The sequence below is a fragment of the Pinus tabuliformis genome, chromosome 8, assembly GCF_031772625.1.
Source record: "Pinus tabuliformis cultivar Carrire ecotype Pingquan chromosome 8, CPIR1, whole genome shotgun sequence".
NCBI classification, from domain to species: Eukaryota; Viridiplantae; Streptophyta; class Pinopsida; order Pinales; family Pinaceae; genus Pinus; species Pinus tabuliformis.
This window is the reverse complement of record NC_142294.1, coordinates 1,505,518,405-1,505,534,048: the sequence shown is the minus strand read 5'-3', so window position 1 is coordinate 1,505,534,048 and position 15,644 is coordinate 1,505,518,405. Positions and strand designations below refer to the sequence as shown.

The 15,644-nt window shown below is 37.6% G+C and overlaps 1 pseudogene; it reads left to right on the top strand.

Moving 5' to 3' along the window:
* Positions 1-15,644, top strand: part of LOC149241564 (chloride channel protein CLC-c-like) — a 65,973-nt pseudogene that overhangs the window by 34,929 nt on the left and 15,400 nt on the right.

The window sequence follows — 15,644 nt, the reverse complement described above, 5'->3', positions numbered from 1 at the left end:
CAGGTACAGAGGGAGAACATGATTGCTGGTCTAGATGTTGTTGATAGATGCTTATGGAACAGATCATACATTGTGTATGATAGTTGCTAATGACTATCATGGTCTTATTTAGATGTTTGGTCTCATGTAAAGGTCATATCAAGACTCATGATGTAATAGTGTGTCTCTATCTATTGTAGTCATTTGATGAAATCTCTTCTGGTCACATGATGTAATTTGTAACCCCTTTATGCATAAGAAGGATGATGAAATATTTCAGTCATATCAAGGTCATGTAACGGCCTATGTTGGTTTCCCCACTATGCCTGGGATGAATGATGTAATGTACTTGGTTGTCATATGTAAATTTCTGGTGTATCCCCACTTGGTTGGGTGGATGAGTCAATATTGGTATATCCCCACTAGGTTGGGAGATGAATGTATGAGTCCTTAGTGATAGGAAGGCCATTTATGATAGAGTCATGTTCTTCTTGTAGAACATCTTTTTGTAGACCTTGCTTATAGTCAAGGGGAGCATGAACAACACATTTCAGCAGAGCAGAGACTTTAGCATGTACTCAGAGGGAGCATGGTTAGATTGGTACACCTTGGCATATACAAAGGGGGAGCTCATTCAGAGATTTCAGCAGGTACTCAGGGGGAGTATGGACAACAGAATGTTTATCAAGGAAAGAGAATATCTTGGTCCGCCCTTTGCCCTTGATGTCAAAGGGGGAGAGTGATATGGTGTTGTTGCCATCAAGTCCAAATGGGGAGATTGTTGGCATTATGATGCATGTGTTGTACTTGATGGCAACCCACTCATAGAAGAACATCTCACTTATTTATAACTAGATGAATCTACAGAAGAAATATCAGATGTGACTGAATGCATGGGATGCAGGACAACTCAAAGGAATCAGATGACAGTTCTCAGTAATGACAAGTTAGCTTTGCCATCAAATCCAAAGGGGGAGATTATTGGCATTATGAGACAAGTGTTGTCCTTGATGGAAAATCACACAGATGACAAATCATAGTGCAACAGGTCAGTAGCAAAGAGTTGATGATCAGACTACAAAGAATGAAGAAAAAAAGGTATACACAGGTTAGTCTTACCAAAGTCGCGTATACACGCGGGATCATAGATCAAAAGGTGCGTATGCGTATAGATGCACTTTCATGCAAGGGAAGGCGCGTACATTGGGTTTTGGTCCATGGTATTAAGTCCTTGGTATTTGGACCTATGGTTTTGGACCATGGTATCTCGTCAGAAGTATTGATCGCAAGTATTGGGTCCATGGTATTGTTTTATTATGGTTTTGGACCGTGGTATTGAGTAAGGCCTCAGACTATAAAAGGAGAAGAAGATCATTAGGCAAGGGCATGGAAAAGACTTCAATATCTGATGAAGTATGAGATCCAGTATGCAGGCAAAGGGTTTATGATGAATTGCTTGATCTGAGCTAAGGAGGAATCTCACTGGTTGATGAAGAACAAGATCTAAGGGTAGATCGGGATCAAATGGTTTGAAATGACCTATCTATATATGGTTGATTATGCTTGTTCTAGATCTGTATACTGACGCATGTAATGTTCTGAACTGGGTATAACTTAAGTTTGAAATAGCTACAAGTCATGATTGAATATTTATAGATCTGTACGCGGGTTGGCTTCGATGAAAGCACGTATGTATGCGGGTTTGGGTCATTGTAGTAGCGTATACCATTTGATCTATGATGTTTGAAGTTACAGGTGGTTCTGGTTGTTGATGAGTTCTGATGACTGTTTAATGGTGTCAGTATTCTGCAAATTCTGTTTGGTTGATTGTGTTTAGCTTCAGTGGTGATGGATGAGATCTAATAATGGATCAGGATCATAATGACTCATATTTATGTGATTTGATGGACTAGATCTGGTTGCTAACACACATATTATCCTTGCATATGTAATAATCTGGATATGTCTGAAGTCAGGAAGTGCATCAAGTTATAAGTAAGTAATTGATGATTACGCTGGTTCACTTTGGTGAAGTTGCATACACATGCTAGTTCTACCCTTCCAAGTAGCGTATGCAAAATGATGCATGATTTTTATGATGCAGTTAGTTCTGAATATTGTTGCAGAGTTCAGTGTTTTGCTCTATGTTCTGGTGACTGCAATTTTTGTTGACAGGGTTTCAGTGATTCAGTATTGATTGTTTTTGTGCTTCAATGATATTGATGGGTCCAGTATGAAAATTGGATGAAACATGGCCTTCAGATCATAGTGTTGTGCTTCAGGAGTATCCAGTCTGAAAATGTATGAAATGTGGTCCCTGGAGGATGAAAGGAGATTGTCGGCAGGTGCCTACGTACTAGTACATCAGCTAGTACAAGAGCAAAGGGGGTGGTAGCTCCCTTCCATTAGCAGCTAGAGAATGAGTGAATATTGAGACATTCAGTAGGTAGGCACCTATGTATTAGTAAATGGATCAGCTAGTATAAGAGCTAAGGGGGTTGTAGCTCCCATCAAGGAGAGTCTAGAAAACGAGAGAGGCTTGTAGCCCTCTACAGGTAGAAGCTTGCATACTGGTATAAGACTGCACCAGTACAGAACTATTGTAAAATGAGTTTCTTATTAAAAGTGGATAGAGACGACTTACAGCAGGAGGTTTTCACCCACATTGGGTTTCCACCTTATATCATGGTGTTCATGTGTGCTTCTTGTGTGCGATGATCTGTTCTGTTTTATTGCTCCTGCTTACTGTACATATGGTTAATGAAGTTCTGATGCACTAACTAAAGATCAACATTTAATGGATTAACTAAATCATAAGTATTCTGGATATAGTCTAGTTGTATTAGACATAGTTGCGTATACACGCGGGTTCCCTTAATTGAAGTAGCGTATATGTATCTAAGTATGGAAATGAAAAAGTTTTATTGATTTGATAATACTGATTCACCCCCCCCCCCCCTCTCAGTATTATTTCCAACAATTGGTATCAGAGCAGGTCCTTTGGTAGAAGCTTGATCACTTGAAGGAGATCCGTGGAACAATGGGAAAGAAGCTTAAGAAGAAAGCACCTAAGAAGAAGAAGACATCTCAGAAAGTCTATGACAGTGGGAGCATCGATTGGGGATTATGTGAAAGAAGCACTTCAGGTTCAGAATCACTTAGGAATGAAGATGAACAAGATCTATCAGGTACAAATTTGTTATCCTCTAGTATCCTTCCATGTGAAGATGATGAAAGTGATAGCGAAGCAACTGAATTTTCTCTTATGGGTGAGCAAGAAAGATATTGAATAGAGGCAGTATTTAGAAGGCTTACAGACAAAATTAGAGAACAACAAGATCTATTGAAAAAAAGGGAATGTGATTTCAAGGAAGTTACCAAACTAAAAGTTCAACTAGAGGAAGGAAACAAGGTAAGGAAGTTACTCAAGGACAAGGAAAATCAATGTCAAAAGTTGCAGGATGAAGTGACATCATTAAGAAATGAAGTAAATGAAAGAAGCACAACTATCAAGAAACTCAGAGATAGATCCAGTTACTATGAAAGGCTTGAAGCTACGATCCTCTCGCTAAAGGAAGATCTTGAAGAATCAAAGAAGCAAAATAAAGAACTACTCCAAGCTCATGAAAAACAAGAAAATGAAGTTCTTGATCTAAGACATCAGTTGGAAGAAGGAAGAAATGTTGAAGCAAACATGAAGAAGCAGTAATTTGAAAAGGAAGAGCAACATCAGGTTGAGGTAAATATTCTAAAAGATAAATTAGAAGAAAAAGATAAGCTCTTACGATTTCAAGATAGTACTAAGATCTTGGATGATATTCTTAGTAGTCAAAGGTCTCCTGCTATCAAAGCTGGTCTTGGTTTTCATGAATCTGTTGAAGAAGAATCTAGTAAGACAAGGGAATCTAATGCAAAATCTGAAATGCTCAACAAGGAAATGAGAGGTCAACCCCATCAACAGCCAAGGAAAGAAATTCTTCAAAGAAAATCTTTTACTCCTCCAATGAATAAGGTTGAATGTTATGTATGTCATAATATTGGACATGTTGCAGCCAAATGTAGAAGAAGAGTGGTTCAAGACCATCATGCAGAAAGATCATCACATTCCAGGTACTTTAATGGATATTGCTTTTCTTGCAATATGTTTGGTCACAAAGCTGCTGATTGCTACAGGAGGAATATGAAATGAGTAAGATGTTATGCATGTAACAAGCTTGGACATACAGCAAAGGAATGTAGGAACAAAGTACGGGTACCATACCAAAAGGAGAAAATATCATCACGCTTAAAGATATGGAAGAAGAAGGAAGTACAATCAGAAAGATGTGGCACAACACAATGTACTCAGACACAGCACAACACAGACATAACAGACTCAAGGGGAGCTGGAAGTGTAAAACTTTAGTGTCCTAAATCTCATACGCAAGTTTCATAAAGGGAAGTCGTGTATATACGCGAGTTAGACACTGCACAGGCGCATATATGTCAGTCTGAGGAAAAGCAGAAGGGATAGGCTCAGAAAAAGGGTCTGATATGATTCAGTCTATTATTCGCTCTGTTTGATAATGGTTACAATCTGCTAATGGTGTGTGGAAATGTCTTGATACTCATAAGATGTTTAGAATTGTTTTTGATCCTAACTTGATGATGATAATGTCGTGATGATCAGATCTGACAATAGACAGGATGGCACAGGTTCAGGGGGAGCATATGCTTTTAAATAAAGCATTGTTGGTATTATGGGTAATAGTCCTTGGTGATGATTCTGATATGGCCAAATGATATATCTTGCTATGATGTGGTTATGAGTTGTCCATGATAAAATCTCATATGATTCTTAGGGTTACATAGTTGATGTTCAGATCATATTTGTGGATTGATTCTCAGATGGTGCATATATGATGCTTACATGGTGATCTTCATAAGGATAAGGTGAAGTACAAAGCTTGAATACACAACATCATTACTTGATGATGAGTCACTCATATGCTGCTATCGTCATATGCATAAAGATCATATAGTACAGTTATGGTGCAGGATTCCTATAGTTCTTGGTACTCATGTGGATGAGGATTGTTGATGTTGATGATATAAAGAATCCTTGACAAAAGATCTTGAGCTAAAGATACATAGTGCTGGATACATGAATGATTACTCAAAGTTGCATTGTTGGAGACATGATGATGAAGAGTTCTTACCTATATGTTGATAGGTTGATACTTACGTATGTTGATTGATGCAGATATTCCCAAGTGATGATACATCGATGATCTTGTTGATAAGATGGCTATGGTGTTTTACACATATGATATAATGTGAATGATTTTATGATGATGCATTGATATCTATATGCAAACATACCTTCTCATAGGACATTTACAGGTTACTGATCTGGAAATGGTTGTACGCGAGTTTCAGAAGGAGTATCTGCGTATATACGCTTGCTTCTGTGGATACAATCGCGTATATGTTAATTTGAAGGAAATCAGTGGGCCAAACTCAGAATGAGAAGAGTCTAATATGGGCCTGACAGAAACCATCTGGCACAGATGGAATAGGTACAGAGGGAGAACATGATTGCTGGTCTAGATGGTGTTGATAGATGCTTATGGAACAGATCATACATTATGTATGATAGTTGCTAATGACTATAATAGTCTTATTTAGATGTTTGGTCTCATGTAAAGGTCATATCAAGACTCATGATGTAATAGTGTGTCTCTATCTATTGTAGTTATTTGATGAAATCTCTTTTGGTCACATGATGTAATTTGTAACCCCTTTATGCATAAGAAGGATGATGAAATATTTCAGTCATATCAAGGTCATGTAACGGCCTATGTTGGTTTCCCCACAATGCCTGGGATGAATGATGTAATGTACTTGGTTGTCATATGTAAATTTCTGGTGTATCTGCACTTGGTTGGGTGGATGAGTCAATATTGGTATATCCCCACTAGGTTGGGAGATGAATGTATGAGTCCTTAGTGATAGGAAGGCCATTTATGATAGACTCATGTTCTTCTGGTAGAACATCTTTTTGCAGACCTTGCTTACAGTTAGGGGGAGCATGAATAGTACATTTCAGCAAAGCAGAGACTTTAGCATGAACTCAGAGGGAGCATGGTCATATTGGTACACCTTGGCATATACAAAGGGGGATCTCATTCAAAGATTTCAGCAAGTACTCAGGGGGAGTATGGATAGCAGAACGTTTATCAAGGAAAGAGAATATCTTGGTCCGCCCTTTGCCCTTGATGTCAAAGGGGGAGAGTGATTTGGTGTTGTTGCAATCAAGTCCAAAGGGGGAGATTGTTGGCATTATGATGCATGTGTTGTACTTGATGGCAACCCACTCGTAGAAGAACATCTCACTTATTTATAACTAGATGAATCTACAGAAGAAATATCAGATTTGACTGAATGCATGGGATGCAGGACAACTCAAAGGAATCAGATAACAGTTCTCAGTAATGACAAGTTAGCTTTGCCATCAAGTCCAAAGGGGAAGATTGTTGGAATTATGATACAAGTGTTGTCCTTGATGGAAAATCACACAGATGACAAATCATAGTGCATCAGGTCAGTAGCAAAGAGTTGATGATAAGACTACAAAGAATGAATAAAATAAGGTATGCGCAGGTTACTCTTATCAAAGTCGCATATACACGCGGGATCATAGATCAAAAGGCATGTATGCATATACACACACTTTCATGCAAGGGAAGGCATGTACATTGGGTTTTGGTCCATGGTATTAAGTCCTTGGTATTTGGACCTATGGTTTTGGACCATGGTATCTCGTCAGAAGTATTGATCCCAAGTATTAGGTCCATGGTATTGTTTTATTATGGTTTTGGACCGTGTTATTGAGTAAGGCCTAAGACTATAAAATGAGATGAAGATTGTTATGCAAGGGCATGGAAAAGACTTGAATATCTGATGAAGTATGAGATCTAGTATGCAGGTAAAGGGTTTATGATGCATTGCTTGATCTGAGCTAAGGAGGAATCTCACTGGTTGATGAAGAACAAGATCTATGGATAGATCAGGATCAAATGGTTTGAAATGAACTATCTCTATATGGTTGATTATGCTTGTTCTAGATCTGTATACTGACACATGTAATGTTCTAAACTGGGTATAACTTAAGTTTGAAATAGCTGCAAGTCATGATTGAATATTTATAGATCTGTACGCGTGTTGGCTTTGTTGAAAGCGTGTATGAACGCGGGTTTGGTTCATTGTAGTAGCATATACCATTTGAGCTATGATGTTTGAAGTCAGGTGGTTCTGGTTGTTGATGAGTTCTGATGACTGTTTAATGGTGTCAGTATTCTACATATTCTGTTTGGTTGATTGTGTTTAGCTTCAGTGGTGATGGATGAGATCTAATAATGGATCAGGATCATAATGACTCATATTTATGTGATCTGATGGACTAGATCTGGTTGCTAACACACATATTATCCTTGCATATGTAATAATCTAGATATGTCTGAAGTCAGGAAGTGCATCAAGTTATAAGTAAGTAATTGATGATATATACATTGGTTCACTTTGGTGAGGTTGCGTATACACGCTGGTTCAGCACTTCCAAGTAGCGTATGTAATCTGATGCATGATTTTGATGATACAGTTGGTTCTGAATATTGTTGCAGAGTTCAGTGTTCTGCTCTGTGTTCTGGTGACTGCAATTTTTGTTGACAGGGTTTCAGTGATTCAGTATTGATTGTTTTTGTGCTTCAATGATATTGATGGGTCCAGTATGAAAATTGGATGAAACGTGGCCTTCAGATCATAGTGTTGTGCGTCAGGAGTATCCAGTCTGAAAATGTATGAAATGTGGTCCCTGGAGGATGAAAGGAGATTGTAGGCAGGTGCCTACATACTAGTACATTAGCTAGTACAAGAGAAAAGGGGGTGGTAGCTCCCTTCCAGTAGCAGCTAGAGAATGAGTGAAGATTGAAGCATTCAGTAGGCAGGCACCTACATATTAGTAAATGGATCAGCTAGTACGAGAGCTAAGGGGGTTGTAGCTCCCATTAAGGAGAGTCTGGAAAATGAGAGGGGGTTGTAGTCCTTTGTGGTAGAAGCCTGCATAATGGTATAAGACTGCACCAGTACAAAACTATTGTAAAATGAGTTTCTTATTAAAAGAAGATAGAGATTACTTGCAGCAGGTGGTTTTCACCCACATTGGGTTTCCACCTTATATCATGGTGTTCATGTGTGCTTCTTGTGTGTGATGATCTGTTCTGTTTTACTGCTCCTGCTTACTGTACATATGGTTAATGAAGTTCTGATGCACTAACTAAAGATCAACATTTAATGGATTAACTGAATCATAAGTATTCTGGATATACGCTAGTTGCATTAGACACAGTTGCATATACACGTGGGTTCCCTTAATTGAAGTAGCGTATATGTATCTAAGTATGGAAATGAAAAAGTTTTATTGATTTGATAATACTGATTCACCCCCCCCCCCCCCCCCCCCCTCTCAATATTATTTCCAACATGTAATGGATTTGCAATTGAAGAAAAATTAGCAATAAACTCTATCCAATATTGTGTTTCCCCTAAAAAGCTTCTTACCTATGTAACTGTATTGGTCTTGGGCCCATTCAAAATGACCTCAACTTTAGAGGGGTCTATCTTTAGCTCACCTCCTCCAACAATGTGTCCCAAATACACTAAATAAGTCTTGGCAAATTCACACTTTGACATATTTAAAAACAACTGTTCCTTTCTGAAGAAATCAACTACTTTCTTTACATGCATGACATGTTCATCTATGGATTTGTTGAATATGAGTATATCATCTAAGTACACAATGACAAAGTCATATATCAATGGTCTCAATACATCATTCATTACTCTCATGGAAGTAGCTGGAGCATTTGTAAGACCAAAAGGCATAATAAACCATTAAAACAATCCCTGTTTAGTTTTAAATGTGGTTTTCCAAATGTCCTCTTCAACTATTCTAACTTGATGATAACCACTTCATAAATATAACTTAGTGAAATACTTTTCATACCTCAAATGATCAAGAAAATCATCAAATATTGGGAGTGGATAACGATTATTTACTATGATTTTGTTCGGTGCATGGAAATACACACACATGCGCCAATTCCCATCCTTCTTTGGCACCAAAACAATGGGTGAACCACATGGTGAAGTAGATAGGCGTATGATACCTTTGATCAACAATTCTTGAATTTTCTTCTTGATTTCCATGCACTCCATAATCGACATGCAATACATGCCAATGTTATGAAGTGGAACATCCTGTTGTAACTGTATCTCATGCTGAATTCCCCTCTTGGGAGGTGTTGTGGCTAGCAACAACCCCCCTTCTTGTTTAGTGTTATTCCTAATACTAAATAAGTGGGGACCCTTAGTTAAAAAATTAAAAATCAATTAGTGCTTATATTTCCTTTTCAAATAAAACTTACCATCATAAGCTTAGGAAGAATTCCCTTGAAAAATCTAAAAAATCTAAGTTTCTTGATAAGGTAAGTTAAAATCTTTCCTTAGGAAAATTTGCATCACAAAAAGATGACAGGATACCTCCTTACAAACCAAATTCTATCACTGCGAGATCGCGACACACGATAGTAAAATATCACATCGCATGCATCAAGCACAACTTACATTGAACACCTTAAATTGCCAATATGCGATGACGCATATCGCAAATCGCATTTTGCAGAAAACAGGTTAACAAAGATTGTCATATATTGCGATTCTGCGATATTGCGATATTGCGATATCACAGCGTTGCGATAAAAACAGTAATGCAATATAGCGAGCTATCACTTATGCGATATTGCGATTTTCCGATATTGCGATTCTGCGATGTTGTGATCTGCGATATTACGAAGCAAATCACAAAATTGTTTCATCGCAGATCTTTCGGGTGCGTGTTTCAAAATTTTTTTTCCGATAAATTAACACCTGGTTATGCACTTTAATGCTAATAAATGAATGAGTTGCTAGTTATTAATGGAATATGGCTTCGTGCTTATCGAAAAATCATTTCACGTAAGGTGATATATTTGATACGTCTTCTGCATTTAAAACTTTCCCATCAACTTGCCTTACCATTATTTTCACTTCACTTGTGAATTGCAGAAATGGAGAATAGAAAACGATACAAAGCAATACACAAGGTAAAATGGGAAAGAAAATCAAAGCTCCGAGCTCTGAAGAGAAAGAAATGGTGCCCTTGTATACAGACACAGCCTGTAACAGAGATGCTGGTATTGCTAACTGGGAAGGAATGTATAATCTACTTGAGGAGGAGAATCCCAGAGTAATGGAAGTTACTGCTACTATGGGCTCACAAAGTTCTTCTAAGGAATCCATCACAAAGCTAGCTTGCTCATTCTTACACCGGATAGCAGCAAGACCCACAATTCTCCCATATATGGACATGGTTAAGTGGATACTGGAGAGTGTTGATATCAGAAATAAACAATTTAAGACTCAGGGTCAAGAGCCTACGGAAACATTATTTTCACAAAATTTGAACTTTATATCCACTAAAATAAAAAAAGCGCAAATGGCGAAAAATGCATCAAGGAAGCCCGGATCAAGAAACGGAGGCAGTTTCTGATAGCGCTTAGCACTAATCGCGCATCGTTGAGAAACAATTCTCAAAAAGGAAAGCTTCTAATTTCTCAGGCACCTACAAGCCCCGAAAATTGCAAGAAAGCAACGATAGAAACAAATTGGAAGCAGAAAGCTCAAGAAAAGGCAGAAGCAATCCAAGGGTTAACCAAGTTGAACTGGGATTATTACTCGGCATACTTGGTAAAGCCACATAACCAGTGGATGACTCTCAAGTGCATCATCAATTTGGTCGAAAAGATGGCTCCAGCTCTCGTTGATTCTGTTTTCTCAGCTCAACTAAAATCGGAAGTCGGCTAGCCAACTCTTCTCAAACAGATGCTGCATGCGTGCGATTTCAAGGAGCAGATACAGAAGTAGTTCCAATTTTAGATTCAATTTTAGTTTTAATTTTGTTTTATTTTTCCTGAAATGAGGATGGTCATTTAAACCGCATCCTACATTTTTGTAATAAGTTATTTTTAGATTTAGTTAGTAGTATTTAAACCCTTCTCATACATTTAGAGAAGGGTCCTGAAATTTGTCAAAAACTTATCCCCAGAACATGCAACTTTGTACCCTCTAAGGAGGTTTTGATGAATGAATGGAACAAGATTTATTGATATTTGCATCTGATATCTGCTACTAATGTTGCACTTTTGTACTCTTAGTGGATGTTAGATCAAGGAGAGATAAATCATTTATCGCTTGAAGCTCATGAGTAGGACTAGTTATAAATGGTACTTCTATCTCTTAACTATTTATGCCTTTGTGTTAAAGTGATATTCATGTTCAGTTGTTTATATATTGTTGCATGAATGCCTGAGTTATCATTTGGCACTTTTGTACAGTGATAGCTATTTATTTATGCTTGATATATGAGTAGCTTATTATGCGATATGTTTTTCACAACTATTTCGTCTAACTTTTTATACGAAATGGTTCATCTTTATTGAATTCTTTTCTCATAACAGTTGAATGATATTTATTACCAGTTGTTATTTGAAATCATTTTAGATCGCATAAAAGAAAGATTACACCCCGTGTTAGTGTAGACTTATATATTTCTGCTTTTTAGAATACAATTTCTATATTATTAGATTAGAGTTAGAGTAAAAGTATTCCATTTAGAAATTGTTAGAAAGAGAAATATCAATACTTCACATACACACACATAAATTGGGAAACTGGTCCCATATCCCGAGTCGGACCCACTATAGAGCTGCTAACCAAGGTCCGGACCGGGTGGGTATCCCCCTTTTTGTAGACTCGATTTTCGGGGCTTCAACATATTTGGTGCTAGAAGGAGGGCCCCCGAATTGTGAATGGCAAGCAAATCTAAATCTAAATACCATTCTGAGAGTAAATCGCCCTCACCATCTCCCCTGACTTCCCCATTTCATCTAAATCTAGAGTCAGAAGTCACTGGAGCAACAACCACTACTACAAATACTGACATTTCAGAACAATATACTATTGAACCTCCTGAAGTCGAATCTTTGATTCACAAACTTCAATGATTTTCTATATCTCCTCAAAAATCTGATAAATCTCAAGGCAGCGTGACTTCGCAATATAACCCAGCTCATCCTCTTACCAGATTAAAGAGCAAAAATTTTGGTGTTCAACCAACTGAGCTACCTCTACCTACAAGGAAAAAGAGCAAGTAAGTCTCCTAAAGGTTCCAATAGCGAGACTCTTTCATCATCATCATCCATTTCAAACTCTTCACCACGAAGTCAACCATCCACTCCTCCACTTTAGATCATTGTCCATCAGCCCACTGGATCTTCCGCAACTCCTTCTCAACCATCTAGAGTCATAGTATCGTCATCTTCTCAACTGCAAGGATCATCTTCCGCACTTTCCTCTATTAGTAGTTCAGTGATGGCCCAATCCCCAGGGAATAACCCAGGGGCAGTCCTAATGCCTGCACCCTTGAGTCAATTACTGGCCCATCCTGAAAAATGGCTGCCTAAGTTTAGTCCTGAGGCACGCATGCTAGCGCAAGAACATATAAACAACTTTATGCTATCCATAAATCTCAATGGAGTTACCAACGAAGATGTTGTTGTTCAGCTTTGTCCTTATACTTTGCAAGGAACAGCCAGATCATGGTATTTCTCATTACCATCTAGAACTATTACTAGTTGGGACATCTTCCAAGAATAATTCCTGACCAAGTTCGGTGATGACAGGTCTACGGCGACACTGATCAACTACTTGTCTAACCTTAGGGCCAAGTCAAGAGAACCTATCAAAGATTTCAATGTACATTTCAATAAAATCTTAAACAAAATTCATACCGCTTCCTAGCCTAGCGAAGAACTGCGATGTGAATGGTACATTACTGCTTTACCATCAAACATAGCAATATTTGTTGATAGGGCTAACAAAAAAACCTTAGTTGAAAATATCAAAGAAGAAATAATAGTAGAGAAACATATTATGGCCCTAGAAAATAAAAATGCCATAGAAGAATGAAAATATAAGAAGGTTTCTTTCAAAGAAGACCCCAAGAAAAAACAATCGAAAGATCCATTCGATTTAGAGGGATTACAAAAAGTTTTGAAGACCATGTCCAACGAGATGGTCGACATTAAGAAACAAGTGGCAGAAACTTCTTCTAAAAAGCCATACAGGCCTTTTAAAAGAGATCCTTCAACCGATTCCAAACCCCCTAACGCAATTTCAAATGCCGAATCAGAAGATGAAGAAGAGGAAATCGCTACCAAAGAACATACCGATGAAGAAGAAGTTGTAGAGTTATAAGGTATGTGGGATTTCATCCTCCCAGATGAAGAGGATCAAGAGGTATTCCCGGTTAGTACTCGCAGCAGAAATCAACTTGATCCTCCTCAACCTACACCTAAGCCAAAGAGCACAAGCTCGATGACTAAGGATAAAGTCGCAACCAAGAAAACATCACCTAAAGCGACTCAAACCAGCCCAGTCCAAACAGACACACTAACTCCATCTAAAACACTAATCGTTTCGGATGAAATGGAGTATAATATCATAGAAGACATGAAAAAGACTAGGGCTAATATTACTCTGTTTGAATTGAGCAAGTTAAAACACCAGCAAAAAGTACTTTTGAAAGAATTACATGCTGTACCAGTTACACCTTTACCAGCCGCTGTAATCTCTCAAGCTTCCCATGACATGGGAAGACCACCTCCAACTAATACAATGAATAAGGTTGATCCAAACGATATCGCCTTAATTGGAGGAAGATCGAGATCTCATACTCCCCCATTTCTCCTTATGAAATTTTGAATAAAAATGTGCATAATTACTTAGTGCATTCTGGAGCTTCATCGAATATTTTACCAAGATCAATATGTGAAAAATTGAACGTTCAACCCCAAAAATCTGTTGTGCGCATAGTCCAATTACATCGATCACAATTCAAAGTGATTGGCGAGTTAAATCAGGTTACCATAAGGCTATCATCCAACCCAAAGGTATGTCAAGTTATCGACATTTTAGAGTATGATATTCTAGAATTTTATGGCTTAATCCTTAGTAGAGATTGGTCAAAAAAACTTCATGGATACTTTGCAACTGACTGGTCCCACATGTGGCTCCCTTATAATGGTAAACCAAACCAAATAAAAGTTAAGCACGAACGTCATCAGAAATACATATTAACAGAACTCGAGGGAGAAAATGAACCAGTAGCATATAATTATAACAACATTGGCAACTATTCAGGAGATTCTTTCTTAGGAAATTTTAATGCTCATACATCACCTTACTTAGAACATTCTGCTTTATCTCAAGTAGAAAATTTTTCTCAAACAGATAGTTCTAAATGTATTACTTTTATAGATAGCCTTGTAAATAAATCTTTGTTTTGGAAATTATTTTTTGATGGTTCTAAGTCTAATGAAGGAACAGGAGCAGGATGCGTGTTAGTAAGTCCAGATGGAGATAAAACTATGCTAACTTGCAGACTCAAATTTGATTGCACCAACAATACCATAGAATATGAGGCTTTAATCCAACGATTATACAAAGCAATCGGATTAGACGTCAAATACCTGCAAGTTTTCGGAGATTACAAAATTGTAATCAAACAGGTACATAATACTATACACTGTTTATCAGGTCATTTAAAACACTACTAATCTTTAGTTCAAGATCTGACTGAACACTTTATAGCATTTAATATTTCATCAATTCCTAGACTACAGAATGCTAGCACAGACCTCTTAGCTAACGTAGCTTCCAAGCTCATTCCTTCAGAAGATTTTAGCCCTGACCAATTTTCAATTGAGTTAATTTTTAGACCATCTATTCCTGATAACATTACCAATTGGAGGATTTTCAACGACGATCCTAATATCGTGAGTTTCCTCACATCTAAAGGATCCTACACCAATCAAATAATTGACGAAGACCAACATGACCAACAATTTCAACAGGATAGTACTAACAATGCTATACCTAAATTAGTAGTCAAATTAGAAGACCTTTATGATTTGAAAGATCGATTCAAAAGATCTGCCAATTCAAAACTTCAAAGTTCGACTTTGAACTATGAATTGGTAAATCTAGGAACTGATGCGAAACCACAGAATATCAACCTAGGCCTTGGCCTATCCCCTGAAGAAAAAATAGCATATATGCATCTCTTGAGATAATATAAAAGGGTCTTTGCTTGGAATTATGATGAACTTAAAACATACGACACCTCCATCATCCAACATACTATCCCAATGATCGATAATGAAAAACCTGTCCAACAAAAGTTGAGAAAGATCCATCCCAATCTAGAAAACCAGTTCAAAACTGAACTCAATAAGTTATTGAAAGCCAAAATAATTTTTCCCACTAGACATTCTAAATGGGTCTCTAATATGGTACTTGTTAGAAAGAAAAACAGAGATATTAGAATCTGCATTGACTTTAGAAACCTTAACAAGGCCTGCCAAAAGGATAATTTTCCTTTGCCCCCCATGGAACAAATATTGCAGGCAATTGCGGGCTCAGAATTAATGTCATTCTTGGATGGATTCTCAGGATATAACCAAGTATTG